At 57.7% G+C, this 26,627-nt stretch overlaps 1 protein-coding gene and 1 long non-coding RNA gene across 10 annotated transcripts in view; both read right to left on the bottom strand.

The window, feature by feature from the left end:
- LOC147828384 (BMP-binding endothelial regulator protein-like) overlaps positions 1-26,627 on the bottom strand; it is a 211,840-nt gene that overhangs the window by 12,429 nt on the left and 172,784 nt on the right. The window lies entirely within an intron of this gene.
- LOC147828386 (uncharacterized) lies at positions 10,788-22,717 on the bottom strand. The gene is made up of 3 exons (XR_015450894.1): positions 19,803-22,717; positions 12,121-12,285; positions 10,788-11,229 (listed from the first exon to the last, which is right to left on the bottom strand). It is a non-coding gene; the product is annotated as an uncharacterized LOC147828386 (long non-coding RNA).

Here is a 26,627-nt window from a genome sequence, read left to right as displayed (position 1 = left end):
CAGAGGGACTGCAAGTGGACGGAGACTAGGACCAGGCATGGCCCTGCCTTCTCACCGGGCACCTAGACAGAAAGCCCAAATTTCTTGGCGTCCAATTCAGTCCACCTTTTCCACCTCCACCTTGTTTCTTCTGCTATCCTTTCGCCAACTCCTGGGGACCCTCAGCCTTCCCCTGGCTGGCTCCTCCTGTCTGGAATGTGCTTCCTTGGGTTTTCCAGGGGAAAATCTGAGGCCGACCTTTCAGACTCGGTTCAGGTTGCTCAGTGGGGTTCACTGCCTGGCCCTGGGAAGGGCAGCTGCTCCCGTGAGCCCCGAAGCACCCTTTAGGACTGCACAGGCCTCAGAAGCACAGTCTGCTCTTTCATGCATCCAGCCCAGACAATGCCTGGACCACAGGCTTGGGAAACACCTGGTGAGCCAGAGTGGGTGAGAGCAGTCGGATCCCCTCTGCCGGAGCACAGGGCTGGGCAGCGGCCCTACACAGATTCCTCCCTCACCCCTGCGCCTGGCCACTGCCCACCACGGGCACAGAAAGCCCTGGGCTCAGCTACCTCTGCAAGACCCTTCCCCTTCCTGCTGCCATTTTCACCTTTAACTTCCCACCCTCCTCCCGCCTCCCAGGGAATTCCTGTTTTTATGTTATGACCGTTGGAAGAAGGGATCTGGTGAGTGAATTCTGCTTTAATGACACATTTCCAGCAAAGTACATGTGTGATATCGTGAGATCAGCCTAGAGCTCTCAGTCTTATTAAAAAGGCAGGCCTCCAGCAGCACTGAAATCGCAACCCCAAACAGGTCGTGCATCCCAGCAAAGCAGTCTGAGTGGCCTTCCCTCTGCTTGCACTGGCACAAGGGCTGCATCTGTCACACAGACGTGGTGCCCCTGCCTCTGGGGCACAGCCTTGAAAGCAGATGCATGAGCCATCGGGGGCTCTGCCAGACAGGAGCATGGCAGCCGGGGCCCTGGCTTCACCCTGCCACCGCGAAGGGCTCTGGCCGGACTGTTTGCAGCCTGCAGGGCAGAAGCAGAGACCTAGGAAGCCACCCTGGCCACAGGCCTCGCCTTGGGCACTCCAGGGCGTGCCAGCGAGCATCCATGGTCTGTGGGGAGCGGACATGTGGGGGGAGCCCCGAGAGGGCAGCTGCGAGCGAGCGCCTATTCAGGACAGACAGCACCAACACTAAGCCTCCCTCCGTCCTGGCCTCGCTCGGCTGTCCAGAGAAGCAGCTGGGGCAGCAGCCCAGGTGAGAGCCCTCATCCCAGCCGCATCGCCTGGGCTCAGCGCTCACCAGGTGGTGGCTCCTTGTGCTGCTCCTCAGGCTGCGAGGACTCCGCACCTTCCCTCTTCTCTGCCTGGCAGCGGCAGGAAACGCCCTCTGTCATGCACACGAGGGCTGCCTCGTGCAACTGGGACAGGGAGGCCGGGCAGGCCATAGACACTTCCTCCTGCCCCACCCCTGCCCGCCCAGCACAGCAGGGCACCGTGGCGGCCGGGCCCTGTGCCCTGGCCCTGGGAGTGCTCTGGCTCCTGGCCCACAGCACGCAGGAGGCCAGGCTTCCCTGGGGCCTGTCCATGGCACAAGCTCCGTGGGAATGCAGTGGGTGGGAATGCTGCCCACCCGGGGCTGTGGGTCGGAGCACATCTCCAGCCCAGCCATACCCCAGAGTTAGACACACACACACACACACACACACACACACACACACCCGCTCCTAGGTGAAAAGAAGGACTGGACGGGCCGCAAGCAAGACAAGGAGGCTGACGCAGAGGAGAGGTGGAGGCCTTACTACAGCCAGACCCCGGGCCGTTAAGGGCAGGCAGCCAGCACAAGGGGCACGGAGGGTAATTCCTGGGGCACAGCGGGACGGAGGAGTGGCCTGAGTGGCACAGCGGAGGCACAGGAGCAGGGGAGCTGGGACCTGTGGGATTCTGCCTGGTTAGAGACCGAGGAAAGGAACGTTCCTGGCGGCGGCAGCAGGAGCCCCAGTCGAGGCCCAGTTTCCAACTCCCGCATTTCAGGCTCCAGCACCAAGCCACAGAGCAAGTACAGCATCCCGGAGAGCCCTGTGGCCTGGGGACCCGCAGGCTCCTTGCAGAGAGCTCGCAGGTGGCTGCTGGTGACAGTTCTTCTTCGGGGTGCAAATCCTCCTCATTGCAACCTGCAGGTCAGGCCAGCCATCTGCAGCCCGAGCCCCAGCATCCTCCTGCCACGAAGACCCCTGCTTCTCTCCCTGAGCCCCCTGCTGGGCCTTGCATGGTCACCTCCGCCTCCATGTCTTTCCTCCTGGTGAAGGCCCCTTCTTGCCTCCGCAAGGGTGAGACGCCAACAACGTGGCCAGCAGGACGAACCCTTGTGTAGGATCCACCGTGAGCCCTTCGACCTCCTGTGGGCTGCTGAGGACAGATGACGGGCTCTCTTGCCTGCTCACGCGTAGTCCCAACACTGCGGCCAATCCAGATGCTCCAGGCTGGGAAACATCCCAGAGAGAGGATGACGTTGCCCGGGTGGCGGACTTGGCGGGACACAGGAAGTCCAAGCTGGCCATCAGCCCCTGCCAGATTAGAGCCATGGAGCCATGCAGGGATCTGTGGCCACAGGACTCCTTGGAAGGGAGCCCTGCTGAGGGTTTTCAGTGGTGCCAGTTTCAAAATTTGGTAAACCTGGTAAAGTTATACTTTCAGCACTAGCCGACTAGCAGCGTGCCGATGCTGGGATCTGAAAAAGTTCCTCCCCTCCTCTGCTGCGTCTCAGACCCAGCCAAAGGTGCGCTGCCCACACGCGTAGTGTGCTCGCTCATCTACGACTCTGAGCCCCTCCCATTTCCTCCGGCCACGGCCAAAGCCCAGGCCTCTAAGCAGCCCTTCTCCAGAGTGCTTGGACCAGGAGGGCTCCGGACTGCAGGGTTCCTTCCAGGTTTGACATACATACACAGAAGACGGGACTTGGGATTAATCCGTTTCCTACACCGTATACATGTGGCCTGGCGAGTTTCAGAGCATTTCTAGGGCTCCTGGCTATTAACCGCACCCTTCGCACCAGTTCAGTTAGGACTTTTGCGCGTGTGCCTCCTGCTGGTGCTCAGAAAGTGTGGGATTTGGGAGCATTTCAGATTTAAAATATTCAGAGTAGGGGCATGCAACCTGTCTCACAAGTCACACAGTTAAAAATGCCCCTCCTGGGAAGATGCACGGTGGTCGTTGCTCACCGAGGACACGCGGCTCCCCAGGGAAGTGGCCGTGGTCAGCAGGCATTGGCCAGTTGTCCGCTCCCAAGCCAGCTCCTCAGTGGTCAGTTAGGGCCAGGCTAGGCCGGCCGGCCCGGGAGGCCTGGTCTCCTCTGCCCCCTGGTGGGCGAGAGCGAAGGCGCAGTGGGAGGGAATGCTCAGCCCAAGGGCTCCTTGCTCGGAGGCGGAGATGCAAGGGGACGGGAGGAGCTGCTCGGCAGATGGTCCCTCACGTCTCCCTTACCCTGGAGCTCCATGCATCTTGGCCGCGCTCGCTGTCAAACATCGCGGGGCTGTGGGCTCAGCCCTCTGCTCCTAAGCCCAGCCCTGCCGCTGCCAGGAAGGGCCGGGTCCCGGCTGCCAGGCCAAGCCCAGGAGAAGCCTGCGCTCCTGTCTCCCTGCAAAATCCCATTTCACCTATGCGGGGCGCTGAGCTGCGCGTATTTTTGTTTCCAGACGGAATCTCTAAGGCTTCCCCCAGCAGGACAGCAACTCCCCCTACTCCGGCAGGGGCGGAAACCCTGGCTGGCCACACACTGGCCGGGGCGCTTGTGGCACGGAGCAGCTCCTGGATGTACCGCCACCCCCTCTTCCGCAGCGGCGCCTGGGGTGTGCTGGGTCCAGGGCGGCGCGGCCCCACCTCCCGGAGCTCCGCCCCAGACTGCCCCGCCGCAGGCAGAGGCCACCACAGTCGCCTGCAGCGGGTGAACCCGGGTTCCCACCGCCCCGCCTCGCGCTCCATAACGTGCAACTCAGGGAAACGTGCTCCTCACGTGCACCCGTTCATCATAAGGGTGCCCGTGCAGAGCCCGGTGCGAGAGATGCGCGGGGCGAGGAGCAGACAGGGCCGGGGGCTCCCAGGGCCCACTGAGTGCAGCACTGCCGGGGGGGGGGGGGCAGCTCCACTCAGCCCCTGCTCTGAGCTCTTCCTGGTAGGCGGGGTGATGGAAAGACACGGTAAATGTTTAAATTTTTAGTTACAGCGAAAGACACGTTGCGACGAATCCCTCAGAACCCTCCCCCCGTCAGACGCGCTCATCCCATCAGTCTGGCCACTCTCAGAAGCGGCTCTGCAAGTCCTCTTTCCCGAGCGTCTTGGTTGCAGCCCTGTCTGCTCCGTGCCCCGGAATCAATCCAAAGCCTTGACCTTTCCCGGTCATCCCGACTTTGGGGACAGCCAGAGTCGCTCGGTGCCAGGAACGAACGGCGAATGAGGTGGACGAGGACACGTCCGTTTCCACAAGCCCGCCTTTCTGCTGGACGGCGCTCGCCCGCAGCATTCAGTTTCGTTGCCACCTCGCAGACACTCAGGAGAAAGGCCTTCCAGAAGCGCTTCAGACAGTGGCCAGCACAGGGGTGAGCGTGGTGAAGCGAGGGAAGCATTTTGAGGGGACTCAGGGCGCGCATCCCGCACTGTAACACAGTCCTTAAAGCGCGCACAGCGCCCTCGGGTCAGCCTTGTACCACGGGAGGAGCAGATGGGGCCTGCAGGCCGAGCCCGGGCGCCGTGTCCAGGGGGCCCTTCCCGGCCCCTGCAAGGGCAGGGCTGGCGGGAGAAAGGGCCTCCTTGAAGGAGGCTTGCAGGGCGTGCTGCTGGTCTCTGGGCTTGGGGCGGGGGCGCTGAGAAGCCCTGTCGCCCCCCACCAGTCCCTGGGAGGAGAGAGACGATCCACAGCCCGGAATGGAGGCGAAGGCCGGGCAGGGCCAGACTCAGAGGAGAGGGGCCGCGGTAGCCAGCGAGGTCTGCGGGAGGAGCAGGCAGCGGCCCCGCCTCTGTGCGCGTCCCCGGTCGGTCCCAGACCCGCGGGCTGTTCCGCAGCGTGTCCAGCAGCGCGAAGCCCGGGGCCGAGGGCCGGGAACCTGCAGACTCCGGGCCAGCAGGGGGCCGCATCCCACGCGCGGCCCGCACCAGCCGGGCGTCCTTCCCATTAGGCGGCGGCCGAGGACCTCAGTCCCGAAGAGGGCGCCACGCGAGTCCCCCCCCCCCCGGACCCGGAGGGCGGGGTGGACGCGGTGGGCGGAGCCTTCCCAGGGGCCGCCCTGCGCCCCAAATACCAGCCCCCGCCCAGCCCAGGAAGGGCCTCTCCCGGGACTCGGACTGGGGGACGCGGGACGCGCAAAGCCACCCCTGCCCGGGCCGGCCGCCCCTTCGCTGATCGTCCCCCGCCAGACGGTCCACAGGGAGCAAGGAGCAAGTCCGCACTCAGAGCTGCTCCAAGCCAGGATGGTGGGCGCGCCTGTCAGCCCAGCACTCGGGAGGCTGAGGCAGGAGGAGCACACGTTCCAGCCCAGCCCGGGCAACCCAGTGACTTAGTGAGACCCTGAGTGAGGCCCTTTATTCTCTCAACGAAGAAAAGAAAAGAATCCTGGGATGTGGCTCAGCACAAAGGCCCTGGGTTCAGTCCTCAGTACTGGGGGCGGGGGGGGGGGGGTCCATGCTCTCGCCCCTCAGCGCTGCCTTCTACACACTGCCTGTTCCTTCCCAGGGCGCCTTCAGACCCTTGTGTGGGGAAGTGCCCGCTGCTCCCTCGCCCTGCAGCTCAGCAGCTTCTCAGGGGAGCTCCGGAGACCCCCACACCAGGTGAGGCGGCCCTGCTGCGTGCCAGAAAGGTTTTGCTCCCGGCTTCTCCAGCCCGCGCAGCGCCTGGCCCAGAGCAGGTACTGGAAGCCTGTTCCCCAGACATGCTCACTGTGAGCGGCTGTGTGGTCAAAACCAGGTAGAGCAGCGCCAGGAGCAGAGTGGGGACCAGGCGGAGGAACGCCTGAGAGGTCACTGCAGGCGACCACGGCACGGGTTCAGCCACTCCTCACGGACCGAGGGGTCTGGGCCACCAGCTGGTCCGGGGTGGGCTCGGCAGTGTCATGGGCGTGGGGCCGGGAATCGCGGCCAAGCAGACTGGAGATGGAGAATCCTCCAGGCAGGGGTGAAGACCATGCCTTTGGGAGGCTGCAGTGAGGAGCAGAGAACGGGGGAGGCGATTAGAAAGGAAGCCAGGGCTGCGTGTGCGCGCGCGCGTGCGTGTGTGTGCGTGTGTGCGTGTGTGTGTGTTAGTATCCAGAAGACGTGAACTATTTGCACGACCAGAAGAAAAGATGCTGAAGTTAAACAGAGGGTGGGGTTGCGTGTGGCTGGGGTGAAGAACCCGGAAGACGAGATGGATGCAGGGGAGACTGCCCCTCTGCTCTCCCCTACGCGCAGCGTCCCATTCCAGAAAACAAAACAGACATCCCTGTGCCGGGACTAGAACCCCCACTTCTAGATCCCCGGTGGGGAAGGAAGAGCCAGGGCCCAGGGAGTATGCCGCGGAGAGGGCCAGCGGAGTGACAGGGCAGGGGCTTTGCAGGAGGGGGAGGCAGGAGCGACAGTGCTGCCGCTGGGTGGGCTCGCTCCCCGGCACCCAGGGCAAGTGAACTGGACACCGAACCGGAGGGGAAACGCAGCGCTGGAGCAGTGTGGCCTTACGCCTTCGGAGAACTCGGTCACAGCAGTTTTCTAGGCCGCAGCTGCGGGGTGCAGCCCCGCCATGGCACTCCTGGGCCCGGCGCGGAAGGCCCGCGCTTGGAAACCGTGTCCTGAGGAGCGGCTGTGGCGGCCGTTTCCTTCCCGATCCTCTCAGTGCTCCTGTCCGGGAGCCTTCACACCAAAGGCCGAGCGCCCGCCTTGGCCTAGGATGGCGAGTGCACACCCCACCGTGAGCCCGCCGACTCCATAAGCAGCCCCGCGTGGGGTGCTAGGCCCAGTCTGAGAGGCCGCGGGGAACATCTGCTCGCCCAGGGCTCCTTTCACACACACCCGCAGACGGCCCGCATCTGCATGGCGGCTGAGATGGGCAGGGTGGCGGTCTAGGATCTCGCTCCTGTGACAGCAGTGTCAGCGCCTGCCTCTCAGGAAGTCTTCCTACGCAGTGCGTGAAAATGTGTTCAGCAACTTCCGCTCCGCTTGCCGTCTACCTTCTGTTGCACTGTGGAATTAGCTCCTACTTCAGCTGCCATGTGACATCGTCTTCAAACACATTGCATAACATAAGATGTTCCACTTAGACGCTACGCTTGTGGGGGACTTCAGAAGCACTCAATTGTGTCCTTTTACATTCTGTGCTCTAACTTTCCTTGTATCCAGCAGCTAAAGGATGCTCCCCCATAGTATACACCTTCTTCCCTTTTATTTACTCTTTCAATAAATCTCCACTGAGCAAAGCATTGTACTTGCCTGGAGGGAAGGGGAAAAGAGGAAAAACAAGAGTTCCCACTCCAAACTATGCAGCGTGGTAAGGTAAATTCTAACAGAAGGAGGGGCATGATGAGAGTCACAAACGGCCCCGTATTACCAAGGGAGTTCAGGGAATTCAAGGATTGTTCAGGATGGGACAGGTAGGGAATAGGAAAAGTTAGCAAAGTTTCAAGACCACGCCAAGGTTTATTGGGTTACATCCAAAGGAAGCTAAGTTTGCCTAGGCGGAGGGCAAAGAAGGACTTTCCCAAACCCCCGTCCCCTGGACACACACTGTGGGGAGACACGGACCTGGGGGCCCAGAAGGAGAGAAGTCGGGAGTCAGCAGCCGCGCTCACAGAATGACCTCCACACACGCCAGGCATGGAAGCACGGACCCCATGGAGATCAGGAGCCCCTGGCGCTGAGCAGCACGGAATGCTCCTCAGGGAAGCGAGCGGGGTGGGCGCAGGTGGAGATGGGGACTGGATGGAGCAGCGCGGAGCCCCCTGAGGTCGGGGGAGGAGACGCAGAGGCACCAGGGAGCACAGCACAGCACGCGAGGAGAAGGACGCGCAGGAGCCCAGGGAGAGAGGACACTCTAGGTTGGGAAAGGGGCGCACCGCACGGGGCCAAGGGAGAAGGGAGCCACGGAGAGGCCTCTGGAGATGGAGCTGAGTTTAAAGTCGCCGGAAAACGGGGAAGCCGGAGGATGAGTTTCACTCAACCTGCCCTGCCAGCCTCGGGGTCACGCGGGCCCTGGGGTGCCGGCTCTCGGAGTTCGGCGAGGAGCAGGACCGGACTGGTGTCACAGGCCTGTGTCATGGGGCCCATGCGCAGGGCGGCTGCTGTTGAGCTGCTGGTGTGACGTCGCCGACCGCGCGAGGGCCAGGCCAGGGCGGGCAGCACTGCGCCCAGGGGACGCGGCGGGCAGCAGTGGAGAGGGCCCGGGGCTCCCCCGAAGCGTCCCGCCCTGCGGTCCAGTGAGCAGGAGCTGAGGGCAGGAAAGTCACACCATGGCCAGAGGCCGGCCTGAGCCGCCTCCCGAGGGCCCCCGCCCAGCCCCGGGCCTGGTGCTGCCCCGGAAAGGGGCACACGGAGCCCTCAGAAAGGGCGGCAGGAACCGGAGTTCCTGCAGTCTGTTCCCCGCAATGTCCTGGGCGACTCGCCTTCCGGACTTTTTCCGGCCCGCCCGCCCTGAACGGTAACGGGCTCCCCGCGCCCGCCTAAGGCTGCTGTCACTGTGGCCTCTGCAGAAGCCCGGTGGGCGCTGCTCCGTGCGGGCCTCGGTGGGGCCGCTCAGTCCTCCGTCAGGGCCTCTGGGCTTTTCAGGAAGTAGAAGTGACTCTTTCCCACCGGCTTCCCAGGTGCATGCAGCTCCGTCCGAGGAGGCGGGGCTGTGGAGGCAGGGTGCCTGCCGGACAGGGATGGAGGGGAGAAAGCCAGCAGCCGCGGCGGAGCTGACAGTGGGGCAGGGCGGCAGGCAGAAGCAGGAGGGAAGCGGCGGGGAGGGCTCGCTGGCCTGCACTCGCACCTGTGCGCGGGACAGCACAGACTGCGCCAAACGCCCTCCTGGGACGATCTCAACATACTTTTTTTAATTTGTACTGGGGATCGAACTCGAGACCTTGCACTTCAATTTACTTTTGAAAGCTTATTCATATGACTGCTAGACAGAGGCAATTTTACTGTTGCTGTTTTATTGTTGTTTGATTTTGTAAAAAATCGTGAAAACAGGTAAAGTCCAAAGAAAATGAAAACGGTTTTTTAGAAAGATATAAGAATAAAATATTTAATTCAAATCTTGATCTTGGCTGGGTGGGATGTCACATGGCTACAATACCAGACCCTGGGTGGTGCAGGCAGGAGGATCCTGAGTTCCAGCCCAGCCTGGGCAACTCAGAGAGACCCTGCTCAGGCCACACATGTGTGCACACGTGCACACACACACATGCACATACAAGCACATACACGGAGATGTAGCTCAGTATGAAGGCTCTGGGTTCAATCCCCAGTACCTGAAAAAACGTCCAAAGGACTCATATTCCTCTCTTAATTTCTACACTTTTGTAACTCTAAAGAATGAGTAACTCAAGAGAGGGGAGGACAATGAGCTGACCCTGAGTCTTGAAACACGACTCCTGCAGAGATTTATCTGAAATTTTCTTTCTTTGTAAACATGCCAATGAGGCAAGATAAAGTCAGGTGGAAGAATCGCATTCCCTTTGAGAAATCCTCACTGTGCCCCAGAAGGAAGGCTGCAGCCAGCCGGCTGGCCACGTCTCCACCAGTCACCCGCCTCTCCCTGCACACCCTCCTCTCCCTGCACACCCACCTCTCCCTGCACACCCGCCTCTCCCTGCACACCCTCCTCTCCCTGCACACCCTCCTCTCCCTGAACACCCACCTCTCCCTGCACACCCTCCTCTCCCTGCACACCCACCTCTCCCTGCACACCCTCCTCTCCCTGCACACCCGCCTCTCCCTGCACACCCGCCTCTCCCTGCACACCCTCCTCTCCCTGCACACCCTCCTCTCCCTGCACACCCTCCTCTCCCTGCACACCCGCCTCTCCCTGCACACCCTCCTCTCCCTGCACACCCTCCTCTCCCTGCACACCCTCCTCTCCCTGCACACCCGCCTCTCCCTGCACACCCTCCTCTCCCTGCACACCCACCTCTCCCTGCACACCCGCCTCTCCCTGCACACCCTCCTCTCCCTGCACACCCTCCTCTCCCTGCACACCCTCCTCTCGCTGCACACCCGCCTCTCCCTGCACACCCTCCTCTCGCTGCACACCCTCCTCTCCCTGCACACCCGCCTCTCCCTGCCTCTCCCTGCACACCCGCCTCTCCCTGCACACCCTCCTCTCGCTGCACACCCGCCTCTCCCTGCACACCCGCCTCTCCCTGCACACCCGCCTCTCCCTGCACACCCGCCTCTCCCTGCACACCCTCCTCTCGCTGCACACCCGCCTCTCCCTGCACACCCGCCTCTCCCTGCACACCCGCCTCTCGCTGCACACCCGCCTCTCGCTGCACACCCGCCTCTCCCTGCACACCCGCCTCTCGCTGCACACCCGCCTCTCCCTGCACACCCGCCTCTCGCTGCACACCCGCCTCTCCCTGCACACCCGCCTCTCCCTGCACACCCACCTCTCCCTGCACACCCTCCTCTCCCTGCACACCCTCCTCTCCCTGCACACCCACCTCTCCCTGCACACCCTCCTCTCCCTGCACACCCTCCTCTCCCTGCACACCCACCTCTCCCTGCACACCCTCTCCCTGCACACCCGCCTCTCCCTGCACACCCGCCTCTCCCTGCACACCCTCCTCTCCCTGCACACCCGCCTCTCCCTGCACACCCGTCTCCACTGCACACCCTCCTCTCACTGCACACCTGTCCCCACTGCTCTGCGATGGGTCCACACTCGCCAGGCAGGCAGAAAGACCCCAGCCTCACACTGCTGAGGTGCTATTTCATTTCATCTCAGTCTCAGTCCATTCAAAACTGCATGAGGAGTTCCTGACTCTTTAACATAAGAACCAACACCCTCAGGTTGGTGAAGGTGCTTGACATGATTGTCCATCATGAAAGTGCACACCCACACCAGGATGGAGTTCCACGGCACACCCACTAGGCTGGCTGGACAATGACAGCATCGGCCAGGAGGTGGAAGACGCAAAATCCCCGCACGCTGCTGCGCAGTGCAAGCGGCAGCCACTGTAGATCCTCCTGGAGTGAGGACACCCAGTGTGAACAGGCAACCCAGCCACGTCTCTCCAGGTAAAACCTAAGGGACCGAGAGGAGGCGATCAGACCACGCGCGTGTACGGCTTTCAGTGTTTGTGTTCACAGTGGCCACAGGTGGAGGTGACCTAAACATCCACCCGCTAATCCCCCGGTGACCCGAGTGTGGGACAGCCACGTGCGGATTCTCCTTGACTCTCGAGAGGCCTGAAAAGCTGATGGCTGCCACAGCACAGAGGAGGCTTGAAATACCGTGCTAGGTGAGGAAAGCCCATCCCAAAAGGCGCACGGGAAATGTCCAGGGCAGAGGAGTCTGCAGAGAGCAGGCTGAGGTCGCTGAGGGCACAGGGTGTCACAGAGAGGAGAGGGAGGGGTGGCAGCAAAACCATGTGGGGGTCAGGGTAACAAATACGCTCTGAGACGGAGAGCAGTGTTCGCTGGGCACAGCAGGACCACCGGGTTATCATTTCAAAGGGCTGCGTGTGGGAATTATGTCAGTGCTTAAAAGAGGAAGAGGGAAGAGAGGGAGGAGGGAGGGGGAGGAGAGGGAGGAGGGAGGAGGGAGAGGGGACGGCCAGCCTGGCTGTGGCTCGAGCCCAGCCCTCCTCTCTGACATGTGCCCTCCCGGGGCGCACGATGATGGGCCTCGGCCGGAAGGCAGTGGCAGCCGGGCCAACGTCTCCCTCCCTTCGTAACCCTGGAGCACAGAGTGCAAAGGCCCGGGCCCTGAGCACTCCACAAACCTCTGAGAGACTGAATCATCCCATGGCTCGAATTCAGAGTCATCTTATTATCTGGTAATTGCTAATTCGATAATCTCGTTTAAGAACAGTGAACGCCTGTCGCCCCTTCACACGCTTCTCTGACTGTGTCTCTCTCACTGGTTTGGGGTGGGGCTCGTCATCACTCTGTGCTTGCGCCCCTCCAGCCTCACCTCAGCCCGTCCTCCGGACTTCTTCTCTCCTCTCGGTTCCTGAAACATCTCTTGCTCCTTTCGACCACAGGGCCTTTGCACGGGCGTCTCCTGCACTGCCCTCCCCTGATTGGTGCTCACTCCCTTCACGTGGCTTCTGCAGCTTCCCTTCCTCAGGATACCTCCCTGTGGACGAGGACCACATCGGGCTGCCATGAGGGTACGTAAGTCTCCCCACTTTTCCTGCGGCACCCGACACTTGTCCCAGTTTGAAAAGCCATTCCCCAGGGTGATTCCTGAGCGTCTTTCCCCCTCTGAATTGTAAGCCCAGGGGGCACAGACCCTGGCCCTTTGATCTATGTGTCCAGCCCCCGTGCCTGGTGCACTTCTCGGGATCTAGACGCACCCAGTAAATACTTCGCATGCATGAATGACTGGGTGCAGCGCCGGCCTCTGCTGGCAGCATGGTCTGAGGTTAAATCCCCAGATCCCGGGCCGGGGGATGGAGGCGCGGCCCGAGACCTGGAACCGGGTGCAGGCCTTGCTGCCTGTGCTGGAGATGAGGAGAGGGAGGCCTGAAACCCAGAGCCCCACGCAGACGGCTGTCTAGAGATGGAAACCCAGGCATGCTACCCGGGCATCGCCGCCCACAGATCACAGCGGAAAGGCAGCAGAAGGCCAGTGGTGTCGACAAAGGCTGTGCGCCGGGAGAGGGCGGCTCTGGCACCCAGGAACGCGGCCCTCAGAAAACACTGGAACACCCCGGTTGGGAGGAAGAGCGAGCGCTGGTGCCCGGGCCGCCCCAGGAGCAGTGCGTGGGCCGGAGGGGCCTAGAGAGGAACGCGGTGTGCGGCTGGGAAACCGCACCCACAGGCCCCGGAAGACGCCCGCTCACCGCGCTGCGCCCCGAGCACCACAGGACACGCAGAGCCGAGCTCCCCGCTGGGGCCCGGAAGTGACGCACACAAAGCCGCGGGAGCTGCACACACATTAACTTTAAAACTGTTAGTCACATAAATCCCAAGAGTTTATATTTCACTACACACCTTATTCCAAAACTGCACGGACAACATTTGCTCCTATGGTCAGAGAGCGTCCTGGATGGGTTCGAAAGAGAATGCGTGCTCGACAAATAAATTCCAGATGGATCAGAGATTTAAAATAAAATAAAGGAACTATAAAAGTGCTTGAAAAACTTACGCATATTTTTATATAGACTAGGGGCATGTAAACCCCACATAAACATAAATGCCGAGGGGAACCCATAAACCACAAAGAAAAACATATATATTTGACTACTGAAAAAGTAACAATTCCACGTGGGGAAAACCACGACAATAGAGAAACAAATGACAAGGGGAAGAAACAGCAGCATATGGTGGGAGCTACCTCACCAGTGCCAAAAGAGCTCCCCAAATCAATGAGAAAAAGATGAGTGCTGTTAGGAACAAGAAATTAAACTTTACCCGTTATTTTGGAAAGAAGTTCTTTCATTTTGCTTTCAAGATTTTTAGGTTTTTATTGTTTGTTCTAATGAAATGGTCTTGCTTGTTCATATATTGCTGTTTAAAAATTAAAAACTGGAAATTGGTTTTACCTTTATGGTACAGTTTAAAAATACACACACACACACACACACACACACAGACATACATATCAACCTATCTATACAGAAAAATCCTTAAAGTCTGCATGTCATTTAACTTGGCAACTCCCCTTCTGAAAACGTATCCTAAACAAATAAGGATGAGCACAACTACGCAGCTGCTGAGTACATTCCCTGAGATGGCACTTCAAATCACCATGAAAATACCATGTCCTTACCAAGAGTGAGTATCTGTAACGCAGCTTGGATACATACCTCTGTATAGGTATCCGCTACGTGAAAATAAAAATAAATAAAATATTATACAGACACTTAGGATAATGCCACAGAAGCATACTTACTGGTGTGTAAGGTGTAAATAACACAGCTGCACTATAAAACAGGCTGCACGGGCTGCACAGTCTGACCTGGTTGTTGGAGAGCAGGTGTGCGTGCGTAGACAGACACAAGTCACCTCACAAGGATACACACCCGTGATGCTGGCGAGGTGACTTACTTTCCTCATCGTCTGCATTTCCCAAATTCCTGTAGTGCCCACCGAACATGCAGCACACACGGCCAAGGCATAAGGAGCCCGCATTTCAACTTGCTAAGGGGAGAAATGCCACAGATCTCATGAACTCCTTCCTTCGAGTTTAAACACAAAATTTATACAAAAGTTTCCATAAGTTCTACAACACAATAGCTAGGTGCATTGTTCAGTAATCACCTAGAGCTTTTTCTCTTAGGCTCATTCAGAATGATAGCAACTCCCAGACATAATTTTGCCCTAAACTTTTCCCTTCAGGAGGCTGCAAAGGCGCTTGGCCTGTGAAATTCACACAGGTCGCCAAGGAATTATTTATCATCTTTCCATGCCAGCTGGAATCGGAACCAAAGCCTTGGCTCCGGATGACACCACCTGGCCATCCTCAGATGAGACTGATTTTCCACAGACACCCAACCACCCGCAGAAGACGAACATCCAGGCTGCAGCCAAGTGCCAAAGGCCTCACAATCCAACTGTGTAAAAGCAAAATCCACTGACCGACTGAGCAGACAAACTACATGCAGGGAAAGGTAACTGGGGCAGATTCAGTGTGAACCAGAAGGTGGTGCAGGTGGATCAGGAAAGCCTTGGGTACAGCTCACCAGGCAAAACCTCTAGCTCTGGTTTCCATGTGAAATTCTATCAAACCTCAGGACATGCCATAAAAGCCTAAGAAAAAATAATGAAAAGCTGCCTCCCTTCAATGATTTTTCCGACAAATTAACAGGACCACATCCCTGAAAGCTAATTTAAGCATCAGTCTTCCGTATGGAAATCCCAGCACTGGCCCTCTCTGCTTAGCTCCCAAAGAAGGCGCAGCCATTAGATTTAACAGAAATCTGGTGAAGCAAGGGCTTTTGCTCCTGGAAACACTGTAGGGGCAAAAGCAATTCTATCTCCCCACAAAGTCTCTCTGACACCTTTATTCCTCAGGTCTACAGAGACCTGAGCACCCTAAGATTGCTATCAATTTTTCCAGACCTAATTTTGCACACTTTTCCTGCTTATGGAACCTTTGTGCATTTCTTCCTTGAATTATAGGGCTTTAAACAAAGAAGTAATCTGCCCTACATTGGGAAGAATCATTTGGGGTTTGGGGCCAACTCCTCCGGCTCCCACAGGAAACCTCCCCAGACGCAGCTCATTCCAGATCCCCATGCGACACAGCTAAACCTTTCCTGGGGACTCCATCAGCGATCCTCCCAAACATCGCAGAAACCCTGAGCGAGCGTGTAAGGTGAGAAAGCGCATGCGGTGGTGCTGAGGGGAGGGACGAACTCACGACTTCTGTGATTCCAGACCCACAGGCCAGGCCGGCTGCTCTTCTCGGCCCCACACCCTTCCCTGGCCCTCGGAGCCTTTGCAGTCTGGCGGGAACCCGTGACACCAGGCTAAAGGAACCGAATGGGAAGCAAAGGCTGACCTGCGCCTCCATGTTCTTTCTCTCTGCCCCCAACCCGACCCTCAGCTCCTGCAAACACAGAAGCGGACACGGGGCAGGGGAAGCGGGCAGAGAAGGAGCGCCGTGGGGACGCTGGTGGAAAGAGCTGCCGGGGACTCCGCCCTGCGTCCCGTGCGTTTACAGAGCCCGCGGGGCACAGCCAGCGCAGCCTCAGGCATGGGGAGCGGGGGAAACCCCGACCCAGGAGTCCGGGCCCGGCCACGCCTCGCAGCCGCATCCGCAGCAGGGTCTCCTTAGAAGGGTTTCAGGGGCAGCGAGGACTCTCCCTGGATGGCCATCCCCTGTGCACTACACAGGACTGCCAGCCTTCAAGATCCTACAGAAGGACAGAAGCCGGACGTGTAAACAACAGCTGCTTCCCAAGCAGAAGAGGAGGAAGACGCTGAGGCAAACAGGGAGGCACCAAGCCATTGGTATTGATTAAACCCAAGAAAGGTAAATCTTTGAAGAAATGTTTAAAGTGCTGACATGCTCAGGATCAACCAAAAAAAAGGACTTTCTAACACTAGGATGACAGCAGGCATCTGGCACTTCTTTTTAAGAAAAAGTATAGATGGAAACAGTATAGTCAAGTCTCCTTTTCTCCACCTTGTAATCAAGACTCCTGCTAAAAGCCAGACATCCAAAGGCAGCTTAAAGCACACACACTCCTGTGTGTCTCTGCCCTTGGTTAAGGGCCGTGGCAAACTCTCCACACTTCACACGGGACGAAGCTGGCCAGCCTGCAGAAGGACACTCTGCTTCCTGTCAGATCAGGGGCCCGGGGATGACAGCAAAGGCAGCCTGGAAACTGAGAGCCTGTGGGCAACCTTGGCGATGGTCCTTGGCGTCGGGAATGGGGGATGCCCGTGGGGGAGCCCTTCGTGATGGCGTCCAGCACGGGTGCTTCAATCTCTCCCTAGCTCAGCCCTGGGCATGGTGCAAGGCTGTTCTACTCAGCCAGGCTCCCACCACTACCCTGAGACCAAGAAAACCACCTCTGCAGGCCCAGCGCCCAGAGGTCGGCACCCGGGGCCCGGACGACCCCACTCGCCCGCTGACCACCGGACTGCCCAAGTCGGCAGGGTGCCAGGGACAGTTCAACGCCTCCACAAACCTTGCAGATCCGGGCTGTAACCGACCCTGGCTTGTGTGTGTTTGTTTCGTGTCACTCCTCCATCTCCACGTTGACAAAAGATTACATAGCATTGATCACATAGCTAAATTGCATTTGAAGTCCATTTAATTTAAAGTTCACTCTTCAGCACTTATCTTACTGCAGAGTTTGTACTATGGACCCTAAATATATCACCTCATGCAACAGCTCCAAACCCTTATGAGGTAGAAGTAGCATTATGTGTGCTGTATAGATGAACAGATTGAGGCCGCAGATTTTGGGTCACTTTCCTAATGACATGTACTAAGGATAGAGCCGGGATCTGAGTCCAAACGCCTTGATGGTCTGCCCGCACCTTTAACCGCGCCGCCTAACCACAGCACCCCAAAAGGCCAGAGGTGCACAACCTCACACCTGGACCCCGAACTGCGTACGTCACATGGCTGCCGGCAGCTACGGGGTCTCCCGCGACATGAAAGCAAAGGGGTCTGGGGGAAAGGAGCCTTAGAGCACAGAGAGCCGGGCCCACTTACTGCTCAGAGAGCAGCCCGGAGGAGAGGAGAGGAGAGGAGAAGAGCACCTGGGCCCGACCTGCTGTCGGGTTTCTGTTTTACTTCTGGAAAAGCCGAGTCCAGGTCCAAGCTGCACCACACTCCGAACCGCTCCCTCAGCCACTGCCTCTGCTCCATCGCCGTCTCTGGAGGCCCAGCCCGAGCTGAGCACAGAGGGCTGGTGCAGATCCTGAAGCCGGATGTCCAGAGGACCCGGACAAGTCAGGGCGCAAATCCGCTCCATGAACCAGGTGACTGACCTGGCTCCTCCCAGGGAGAGGAAGGCGCTGCTCACCGCCCGCTGCGCCAGTGTTGCAGACAGAGTTCTGCACCACGTTTTATTCCCCGGAACCGGGGGTCGAACTCAGCACCCTGCACTTGCCAGGCAGCACTGAAGCCACCTTGTGTGGACACCTGTGCTATTGTCCTTCAGCCACCAGCCCTCTGGGTGCGCAGTGGGGGGCACAGACTTCGCCCGACCGTGGCTGTGTCCCGACATCACTCAGTCCACACCGGCAGGAGCGGTGGTTACGTAAGCTCTGGGCGATGGCTGTGGAGCAGGGAGAGGGAAGGCCCGTCCCTCAGACAAGAGCACTCCGAAGGGCGCCACAGAACAGCTCTCCCCACCTCCATGAGAGGCCGCATGGGCCTGGTCAGCGACAGGGTCCTCAGCAGCGCTCACCCGCACCCCAGCCCTGCAGGCTCAGAGCCCGCACCTTCACCCGCGCTCCAGAGCAGCCTGTGCCCACCGGAGGTCCAGGCGCCCTCACCGGCACACAGAAGCTCATCTCACTTCCCAGCTACGACGGCTCCTTTAGAAACGGCCCATGGCCCGAGCAGAGCCCGTGAGGATGCTGACACTGGGGTCTGGGAGCAAAGCTCACCTGGCCCGTGCACTTGTCTGCAGCCATGACCGTGCAGACCCGGGCGGAGGGCTCCAGGGCGCCCCACTACCTCCTGGCCGGCCCGACTCCTCCCGGCCCACACACGTCCTCGGGGACTCGTGTCTGTCTGGGGGCCTTGTTCCAGCTCCTTCACTGGCCAACCACGCCGTGCAGACAGGCGTGGAGCTGCTCACACCACAGTGCAGGGCCTGGGGACCACCGGGCTCAGAAAGTCCTGCTGGAGGAGCTGAGGAGCCCACAGGGAAGCTCTCTAGCCCAGCGCCTGCAGCCCTCGAAGAAGAATCCCTTCCGCCGCACACAGTAGAGTGGCCCTGCCGGGGAGGAGGGCCAGGCTTCCTCAGCGTCTCCGTGCACTGAGGTCTCTGCAGAGCGAGGAAGCACAAGGAATGAGTGTCGCACTGCGTGGGGGCCCAGCAAGCGAGATGTGGGCAGACCTCGGTGCCTTTAGACATTTCTCAAGGAGGAGAAGTGTAGAAGCTTCTCAGCAGGCTCTAAAAGCAAGAAGAAGAGGAAAACAGAGAAAATGGCTTCAAAAGAACTCAGCATCAGGATTAAAGATCCAGATCCAAGCTGAGCTCAGCCTTCCACAGGGAGGCCAGATATGAGCATGCCGCAGACAGGAGCGACAGAGAAAGCACTGACTGGAGAAAGACCACCAACCTGGAATCCACACTGTATGCTTGTCTTCCAAAGACCAATGGGTGACATTGGTTTGTTTAAAATTCAGCGACAAGCCCTGGGGGGTGCACACCTCTAATCCCACACTCTGTGAGGCTGAGGCAGGAGGATCAAATATTCCAGCCCTCCTTGGGCAATGCAGTGTCTTAGACCTTGTCTCATAAATAAATAAACCAACAGCCAGATAAATTGACAGGTGATACATAGATAGACGAACGGCTGCCTGGGGATGTAGCCCGGTGCCAAAGTGAAGGCCTGGGTTCATTCCACGGACGGACGGACGGAAGGAAGGAAGGAAGGAAGGAAGGAAGGAAGGAAGGAAGGAAGGAAGGAAGGAAAGCAGGCAGGCAGGCAGGAGGATGGACTCAATCAGCATAAACCAGAGCATATTACTTCCAGGGTCTGAATAGAAAATCTGGTTGAACACTTTTTAAAATCACAATAAGTTGCAGCATATGAAACATCTGCGAAGCCCAAGTGCGCAGCTCAGTTGAGAACAGAGCACGCGGTCGGGGCGGGGCCGGCGGAGGAGTCACTGCCAGGACAAGCTCTGCGGCAAACAGGTTCAGCTGCAGATCCTGCCCTGCCTCTCCGCCCGCCTTGGACAGCACCGGCCCCTCCTCCGGGTCTCTTCCTCCTCCTCACAAGAAGGAGCCGTTCAGCACCCTGACCTGCCGTGGGGCGCACTGTGAGCCCGGGTGCTGCCGGCTGTCACCGCCAACCTCAGCACGGTCCGGGCTGTTGACTCCATGGCCACCCAGGCTCGCGAGTCCAGGCCCTTCCTGACACGTGCTCAACATGCCTGCTGCTTCCTCCTGTCCCCAAAGGCCGGGGACCCCGCTAGGGGCTCAGGGCCTGTGTTCACTCAGCGCTGACCTTTGCAGTCCCCCTGAGGCCAACTCAGCTCTCTCAGTCCACACTCGCTACTCGGATCAGTAACCCTCAGCGGCCACACATCCTGGGGTTGGTATCTGCTCACCACCTCTCCTCCCTGGCTTTGATCACGGAGACCAGACAAAGACTCTGATTTCCTGGTTTCCTTCTCAGGTGGAAAAGCTTTCCAGGTTTCGGGCCCACGTGCTGTGCAGAGCCCCAGAGCGTCCGAGCTCCGTGCTCTCAGGGCCACAGCTGGGGTCCGATGGGGAGACCAGCTCGGCCCTCTCTCTCTGAACTCCACTCACCTGGCAAGACAGTGGAGGTCACAGAACAGCTCCATCCCCCGAAGAAGAATTACCAATTCCGGTTCCTCGCAGACTTCCCAACGTCCTGGCAAAGCGTCTGTTCCTCTACTGTCCATGTCCATGGACCAAACTTCAAATGTGAAGCCCACAAACAGGAAGTGGATTTTCACAGACACATCCTGTGGGCCATTCTGGGTCCGGGGACCTGGGCTCTGGCTCCAGGCCTCTCTGTCCTGCACACTGGGGAGGAATGTCAGGGCAGCCCTGCCTCCCCGGGAATTCGGGGCTTGGACTCTGTCCCGAGGCAAACTGGTGTCTACTCAGTGTTTGCACCCTCTTCATTGCAACATGCTGAGCAATTCATCTAAAAGCTACCAGCTGGTTCCCCACACTGGCCTCTCTGTGGGAAGCGTCTCAGTGACCAAGAGAACTTTGACTGCTGCACTACAACCCAGCAGAACAAGCCTAGCACTTCCTCTGGTCAGGACCTGGTGACCCTAAGACCAAGGAGGTAGGAAGACGAGCACCCGTTAACTTCAGTCAGTCAATAAAGAGGTGGTTGACTCTGGGACCTGTACTTTAAAGTTATACGCCAAGAAATGACCACTTTGGTCTAGGTGGGCCTGTGCTTAGCTTCTAAGCCTCTTACCCATGGACTCACTCTGGGTTTCATCCCCTTGGAGACGGACTATAGAGGAACAAAAGAAATACATTTCCATCATTCAAATAAAAACATTTGCAAAGACTTTAACTCTCAGAGAATTAAGTTCATTGAGGACCCCAGGAAATAGCATCAGCACCTCCTGCAACCCCACCACTCAGGGCTGCAGTTCTCCAGATGTGGCTCCCAGGAACTGGTTTTCAAGCCTCCCCAGGACCCCTTGGATTGGCTCCACTGCTGACTGGGTTCATGCTAAAAGTGGAGGCCTGCTGACCTAACGCATGGAATCCATCACAGGGATGTTCACAGACTGAGGGATAAGCAAACACTGACTCGATGCTCCTGTGCTCTACAGAGCAGCTGTGCAGGACAATGGCTCCCAGGTCTCAGAGAGATGGCGCAGAGCTTCTTATCCATCTGAGGGGCTCTGGGACGGAAACCTGCCAGGACCCAGCCGTGCCTCTGCCTCTGGATTCACTGTCCATGGGCCTCCGAGGGTGGCCCCACAGAACAGAACACCTCTCCATGGCTGCCCGGGCCAGGCTCTCACGGGCCTCCCCGAACTGACTGTGCAGTCAGCTTTGGCCGGATCTTCCCCCGGCTCTCGGTTCTCCAAGCATACTTGCTTTCCGCTGGGTGTTGCCTTCCCCAAGAAGCTACTCCCTAGCAGGGTAGGGTTCCTGGCCCACACAGCCCATGCTCACAGGGAACAGCCCTCCTGGGCCTGCGCGCCCTGGCCTCCCCTCCGCGCTGCTCCCGGGCTGCAGTGCCAGGCCTGTGAGCCCAGGACTCCTCCAGCACCGTGAGCAGCGCTCCTGTTGCCATCTAATCAATCAGTGGGCACTGCAGGAGAATCGGTGTGCTTCTCTCGCACGAGGCAATAGACACCTGTTTCAATTCATCATTGATTGCTTGGCTCTTAGGCATGAACAATTGACCATCACCCTGGAAAAGAGTTCTGTGGATACAAGAATAGGATTTTTCAGCACGTTTCTCCTAATAAAACTGGCAGTTTCCAGGCCTCTTTTCATCCTCCTAGGATACGTGCAGTTGTGAATATCTGGTCCCCAGCTTCACCTTGGCCCCATCCTTGGGCACAAGCAGCATGGGCGCGGCCAGGTCAGTGTCCTGCTGCTCCTCTCAGAGGACAATGACCCGGAGCCTGAGATTTCCATACAGACCCAGGAGAATGTGTCACAGCACCCAGGAATGCCAGTGCCCCTCCTCCTTCACCGCTGCACATGTGTCCTGGATTATGACTCCCATCTCTCGGCCGGGACCTGGGCAGAGTCCAGCATGACCATCAGACCCCACCCTGCCTCGAGCCTCTGCTGAGAAGCCCGAGTGTCGCTGCAACAGCAGCTGCCCTCACACAGTTACCTCCGCACCGTGGTGCTCACGGGGTCCTGAAGCAGGCTCATCGCACGCCCACTGCAGGTGGCCCGTGGGAGCCAGCTTGGCAGATACCCACCCAGGTGCCCTGGGATCTGTGGAGTGCTGGCCCCGGCAGGCACCCTGACTTTCCCAGGCCGAGCTGAAACCACAGCCTGGCCTGGCCTCACGAGGCGCACAACCGGGGAGGTGAATTCTTGGGCCTGGGATTCAGAAAAGAAACTGCTCTTAGCCTCACCAGAACTTTCGGTATCAACATTATGTCCACTGACAAGGCAAAGAGTGGAATTTCAGAGGAGTCAGGTCAATTATTCCTTAACTTATTCCAGAAAGGATTTAAGTCAGCACACAAAGCTACACGCAGAATGGAATAAAATGAAATCTAGGGAATGAGGAAAACAGGAAAGAGAAAAATGAAACCAGGTTTGAGATGAATTTTAAAAATAAAACCATGGCCTGGATTTGTGTGCAGCTGATAAAAATGGGTCACAGGCTTGTCCCTGGCTGTCTGATAACCACTGGGAAAAGGATAAAACAACCGTGCACACCCCAACGTTCCTGCTCTGTTCCTTAGGAGAGCGTGCTGGGTCTTCTTTGAGAACACTGTAACACAGCAGAGAGGGAGAAAGCAGGAGAGAGAGACAGGGAGGAGAGGGGAGGGCAGAACTGAGCAGCAGGAGGCCTGAGCTGAGCTTTTAAACTGGACTTGAAGGCTGCAGTCTGGGAGGTGGGACAACCGAGTGTGTGCTGCCGCCTGGTGTCACAGACCTTAATTACAGGTCCAGGGTGATGCCCAGTCCTGAAAGCCAACACAGTAAAGCTCACAATGTCACACTTACAATGAGCACCTCACTGGATTCGGGAACTAGCTCTAGTGTGAGTCTGCAAGTCATTAAGAGTAAATGTCCCAAACGTGTTCTTTGAACTAAGGAAAATGGGCTGGATATTAATGATAGGGTAGCAGTTATGTTTCCATGATTTTTACACACACACGCACACACGTCTCTCGTCCTGCTTGTTTCTCTCCTGTGTATTCATGATGAATGAGTGGCTTCTTTTGTATGGAAACAGAGGGCTGCTCAGGCTCAGGGTCTGTGAGCTGCCCCAGGAAGGGAGCCCCTGGCTGTCCAGGACTCCAGCACACCCAGTGCTGCTCTCCTCCTGCCCCCAGCTCCCCTGCCTCTGCCAGAAAGGATGCATCTGTGAATGCCAGGTGACCTTTCAGTTCCCTCCAGCTGCGGAAAGCGCTGCAGGGGCAGAAATGGCCATTTCCTAGGCACGGAGTCCCTGGACGCTTAGCCAGACCAGGTGGTTCCCGGAGTCACATTGAGCCTGGGAGAGCAGAGGGGAGATGGGGCTGAGAGGTGGTGGCCTGGACGCGTGTGGGCTTCGAGGCAGTCACGATCCTTCTCCTGGCTTCCCGGAAATGTGGCTGCCCTGGGCATCCTGCTACTGTGCTGCCGGCTGGGACCCATGCTCAAAGGTGAGGTGTGACGCCAAACACTTTAAATGTTTAAAATTTATTACAGTAGAAGACTGTCATGAATCCCCCTCAAAATCCCCCTCACTCTGAACACACTGACCCCATTGTCCTTCCACTTTCTGAAGCAGCTCGGAAATCCTCTTTCATGGGTGTCTTTAGCTGCTCTGTCATGGCTGCCTTGGTGTCCTAAATTGGTGTTGTGAATCAATTCAAAGTATTTCCCTTTTGTGGTCATTTTGGCTTTGGGGAAGGGTCAGAAGTCACTCAGTGCCAGAGCCAGTGGATAAGGTGGATGAGGACGCACTGCCGTGCTTTTATGAGCTGCCTTTCTGTTGGATGGCACTCAGCAGCAGCAGCATTCACTGAATTTTGATCACACCTCGTAAAGACACTCAGGAAAGCGGACTTCCGGAACTGCTTCAGAAAGTGTCAAGAACCTCGAGACCAGTGTGTCTGAAGTGTGGGGTGGAGAGTAATTTGAAGGGGATTACTGGCAATGTGCCTTTCACTGTAATAAGTCTAATTTAAATAGTCACCCTGGAATGTAATCGCCCCTGCACATCATCCAAGACATGGGCCTGCGTGTGGGGTTTCATGGGTACAGGGACAGGCGTCTCTTCTTTGCCCTCTTTGGCCACACAGCACCCACCCATCTCCTGCCCTCCAAGCTGGGTCCTGCCCAGGGCTCAGGTGGCCAGCAGGGCAATGAGTTGAAATTGGCTGCTGAGAATCTTGGGGGACCCCTGACCCTCTCAGATTTCTCAGTTGGCCCCTTAGACACAAGGGAGAAGCAACTGAGGCTGAGAGAAGAGATGAAAATGAGAAATCCAAGAAGAAACAGGAAGACACACAACTCTACCTCCTCAGAGAAGCCAGCTGTGAACCTGGACAAAACTGAGTGATCCAGGTCCATTTCTCCACAGGACACCACCCCGCTGGCTGCTGGGAAGTCCTCACCATGCACCAAGAAGGAGTCCCGCAGAAACTGCTGCAGAGGCCATCTGCTGTGAGGAAATGCCAGTGAGCGAAGCTAGGCTAAGCCACATCGACACCGCAGGTGCATTTTTACCTCAGTTATCATCAAATGATTTTGCCCTCAAACCCATTTGATTGATTCAGTAAAGCAAATTATTCTGATTACAAAGAACTTGATCGGCCAAGGAGCGTTAAACTGATACGTGAGTAAATAAATAGCAAAGCTTTAAAAGTTTCCTGAGAGAACAAAAGTAAGTATTGCTGACTAATACGCAGTCATTTCTTGTTCATTTACAAAGTGGTGGCTTTCCAAGTATCTGACGAGGGATGCTTTACTACCTAGAAAGCTGTATTAGGCCAAAGACCAAAATAAAGCGAGAGAGATGAGCCCTCGGCATTGCAAAAGTAAGCGCCACTGGAGAAATCAGAATTACTACTTTGGCCTTATGGAAAGCACCATCTCATACCTGTGGTAGAATCTGCTTGGGGCAGGGGTGCGTGGTTCAGGAGTCCAAAACCAGCGGCCTTCCCTCTGGGTCAGTCCTTTCCTCTCTCCTTCTCTGGCTGTGACCAGAGCAGGGGTGGAAGGCTGGGTGTGCCTGACACTGCTTTACTCTTTGTCTTTAAAGGGGTTACAAACATTTCTCTGGATCGTGAGGGGAAATGAGAGGACACAAACCCACTACAATTCGTGCGTGTGACACTCATGACGTCAAGACAGTGCTAATCCTGAGCGCTTGTGTAACACACGTCACTGCCATGGCTCGGATCCTATTGGCCTGCTCACTTAGAAATCCCTCCAGTGATTTAGCGTATACAAGCAAAAACTACATGTGGGATGCCATGTGATCTCTCTTCTCTTTATTGTAAATCAGAAACAAGTGTTTTAAAAACAAGTGCAATGCGATCCTGACTGAGCCTGCGTCTTGCAGCCTCACGAGAGAAGGAGCTCAGCGTGCCCTTGTTGCGAAGCCTCAGCTGTGGGAGTCTATCAGGACAAACTCCTGATGAGGCCGGAGACGCTAACAGTCAGAAGGGTACCCCGCGTGCGGGGCACACACTGGCCATATCCCCAGAGAGGTGGGGACAGGAGTGCATACTTCTGGGGGTGTGGAGACCCCGCCAGCACGCAGGTGGGCAGAACTGTGGCTCCTGCCCTCCTGAGAGCTGCCGCCTTTCCAGGGGAGAGTGTCGGGTGTCGGAAGGGTCCCTGCCATCACACAGGCCACGACAGGCGGAGCGCAAGCCCACTCCCCGACACGCCGTCCTCGGCCTCCCTGCACAGAGAGCCCAGGAGGCCGCTCGTGAGCTGCTGCACTGGCCACGTCAGCCCTGACCCAACAAGCCACCTCCACCGTGCCGCTCTGCGCAGGGGACCCAAGGCCACGCCAGGATTCCGAGTCCCTTTGCTCCTGAATGGTGAAGTTGCTCTCACACCTTGTGCCAAGGCCCTCATCGCACGGCTGTCGTCTGGGATGGCAGCACTGACCAGTTCTCCAAAGGCCGTGGAACTACAAATTTAGCCTGCTCTTCAGTCTCGTTCTCAATATGACCCTTTGAAAGGGCAGAAAAACCAAAGCCTGGCACTGCCTTTCCGTTCTACTCGGAGCAGAGAAGAGTTCGATCCACATCTGCTCTAGAGATCTGGGGGAGCTTCCCAAAGTGGCCCCGCTGTTTGATGCTCTGGGCAGTGGTGGAAGCAATGGCATCAGCAATAACCTCACATCTAAGACAGCACTGCAAGGCGGGTCCTGGTCATCCCCACCTCGCAGACTGGCTCACTGAGGTTCGGAGAGCTTCGGTACTTGCTCAAGGTTCTATGTCCTGGCTGGGTTTTGAGCCCTGGAAGCTACAAAGCTTTGAGACTGGGTCTTTCTATGTAGTCCAGGCGGGCCTTGAACTTGCTGCAGAACCCAGACTGGTCTTGAACTTGTGACCCTCCAGCCTCAGACTCCCTAGTGCTGGGATTACAGGCATGCACCACTACGCCCATTCCACACAGTTCTTAA

This window comes from Heterocephalus glaber, unplaced genomic scaffold (genome assembly GCF_053883595.1).
Source record: "Heterocephalus glaber isolate CG9 unplaced genomic scaffold, H.glaber_assembly_v1.0 deba00001111, whole genome shotgun sequence".
Classification (NCBI taxonomy): Eukaryota; Metazoa; Chordata; class Mammalia; order Rodentia; family Bathyergidae; genus Heterocephalus; species Heterocephalus glaber.
This window is presented reverse-complemented; position numbering and strand designations above follow the sequence as displayed.